General features: G+C 36.2%; 1 long non-coding RNA gene across 1 annotated transcript; it reads right to left on the bottom strand.

Moving 5' to 3' along the window:
- Window positions 1–347: 347 nt before the first annotated feature.
- Window positions 348–1701, bottom strand: LOC137618326 (uncharacterized). The gene is made up of 3 exons (XR_011039763.1): window positions 1516–1701; window positions 1294–1344; window positions 348–702 (listed from the first exon to the last, which is right to left on the bottom strand). It is a non-coding gene; the product is annotated as an uncharacterized lncRNA (long non-coding RNA).
- Window positions 1702–2604: the final 903 nt, after the last annotated feature.

The following is a 2604-nucleotide window of genomic DNA, read 5'->3' as shown; positions in this document are numbered from 1 at the left end:
GTGTTTAGGAGTATGAAACTGAGTTGACTAACCGACGGTGACCGAAATTAACCAAGAGGTGGAAATGTGAGAGAAAATCTGCCCCGAGAATCTGCAATATGACGTCAGCAAAGAGAAACTTCCAATTACATTTGGTGCTTCCAAAATATAAGGTGAGGGTTTCATAACCATGGGTAGGTATCGCAGATCGGTTGGTAGCTACCAGGAGGACGTTGGCAGACTTATTCAGACTAGGTCATGCGCTGGAGAATGGCCTTAGCAGGAGTGAACTACAAAAACTGCATGCCTATACTTGCATAATGTAAAATAAAAGGATTAATAAGAGGGGAGGCCACAACAATAGGCGATATCCTACTTACACAGGTTTTTGGCCACTGACAACTATTCACATATTTCTTCACAGCAACCACAAATCTGTTGTTGTAGTAGCATAACTGCACCCGATGGGCGGCAGTAAGTGGCTAGAGAAGTTGTTGGTGGGCATAAACGAAGGATGGTATATGTGGGTGATAGGCAGCTCTGTTGCTGCGCCATCATATCACGGGATGAGCGTCTGTGTCCAATCACATCACGTCAGCATGGGCTGACGCTGAATAGTTGTCCTTTTCTTCAGGAAAGGAGGCATTAATGGAGGTCTTGAAGGTGGTGAAGTAGCTGTCCATAACGGCGTCAACTTTGGTCATCGGGTCCTTCATGGGTAAACTGAAAAACAAATTTTATGAAGCACTTGGCTTGCTACCAGGAATAAGAAATTATACATGTCATACAAACATTTTTATTTACACGAAAACCTAAAATATAATTATAAATGCATCGATATATAAACTGAATAAACAATAGTTCTTCAAGTGAGTATGACAGATGATTTAAGGTTTTAAATTCCTAGGGTATTTCCTGGTTATGATCAGCTTTACTTCCTCGCTTGCTGTGAGTAAACTGCTGTGAGTAAACCGGAATATAAAAAAAAAATCATTACTTATAATATGACTATAATAATTAACAACAACAGAAGGTATTGAATTTATTCCAAAAGAGAATATACCAATGTAAGATACAAATGTAATTTATTCAATTTAAGAAAAATATGGAATAATATTAGTACCTACTGTGAGTAAGCTGGGGCTAATTAAAGAGATTTAAAACCACCAGACCTCGTATAAACATATATCTGATCTGGATAAACATATCCCGAAAGAGGTATTTTGCCCTTCAAATAGCCAAAAAAATGGTAAAATTCAAATTATGTCACGTTTATAACCAGGTAAAGGAAATATTACCCATTAAAGTCCTTACCAATACTTGAATAATCATAATGTTTGCCACAAGGAAGAGCAACGGCCATAACTGCAATAAAGACCAGAAAAATACTTTAAACCATTATAACTTGAAAGATTCAATATAAATTATAAAATTATGGCAGGGAGGCAGTATTATTTATAAGAGGCAACACAAAGGCCTTAGAGATTGAACACAGTTACCTTTAACATATTACGCTATTATAATTTTGGTACTCACTGTATCAATCCAGGCAGGAAGACTATAAAAATGGCCGAGGCAGAAGTAGGTCTTAAATTCCATTAGGACGAGAAATGGCCGGGATCCGGGTGTCGTAAATTAGCAATGCATGCTATAGTTTCTTGGATAGAAACCACAAATGTAACCTATTTTTAGTTTAAGCTGAAGGTATCTAGTGGTGTTGACTCTCTAATGGTAAGGTTCTGAGTCTGCCCTCCTCTGTCGTTCTTCGGCGATGTAAGGTTTGATAAACAAACAAAAAACAAAGAGGAGGAGTTAGTGAAACGGCACAACAGCCCTTAACAGCAGCAGGAAGGACACTTTCGAGTACCAAGCATTTTAATGAAATTAACAAATTTGAAGATTAGAAGTCCTTCCTGCCGCCATAAGAATAGTAAAAGTAAACATTTAAATAGAAAATAGTCATAAGTATTTAACTACTTATGATACGAATTTATAATTCAGCATAGTCCAGGGCGGGAGATGAAAATGTTTAATGACATTAACCATTTTAATCCAAAAACTCTAATTTACTAATAAAAAAAAAACTTAATATTAAGACTATATACAAGAAAGTAAAATTATTTAAGCATTTGTCTTGTCTTCTCTTCGCTTACTGCCGCAGCTCTTCTTTTGGGACGAGAAGACACATTGATGGAGTTATCATTAATAGTAGGGGTATGTTCAATATGGGTACAATTTTCAAAAATTGGTATCAAATTGGATATATGCAACCTTGTAACTTGACCGGTTTTTCCCTTCTTTACAACTGCATGAGTAATCTCACCCAAGTCATTACTAAATACTTCTAAAACCATACCCAACGAATAATTACTTCGCTTGGTTTATTCTTCATTGACCAAAACAATATCTCCTACTTTAATTGATTCATGAGAAACAGGGTGATATCTTCCCTGTTTATCCACAGCTTCTTGTATCAAAGTACCTAAAAATTCATTATGGTACGCATCCACCAAATAATTTCTAATATTGCACTATTTTGAATAATTCTTCTGAATATTAGATGCATGAGAATGATGTGGATTAAAATCTGGATCATCAACGGGAGAACGTTGAAACTCAGGAATC

The sequence above is a fragment of the Palaemon carinicauda genome, chromosome 2, assembly GCF_036898095.1.
Source record: "Palaemon carinicauda isolate YSFRI2023 chromosome 2, ASM3689809v2, whole genome shotgun sequence".
Classification (NCBI taxonomy): domain Eukaryota; kingdom Metazoa; phylum Arthropoda; class Malacostraca; order Decapoda; family Palaemonidae; genus Palaemon; species Palaemon carinicauda.
Note: the sequence above shows the minus strand (reverse complement) of the source record. Positions and strands in the feature narration are given on the sequence as shown.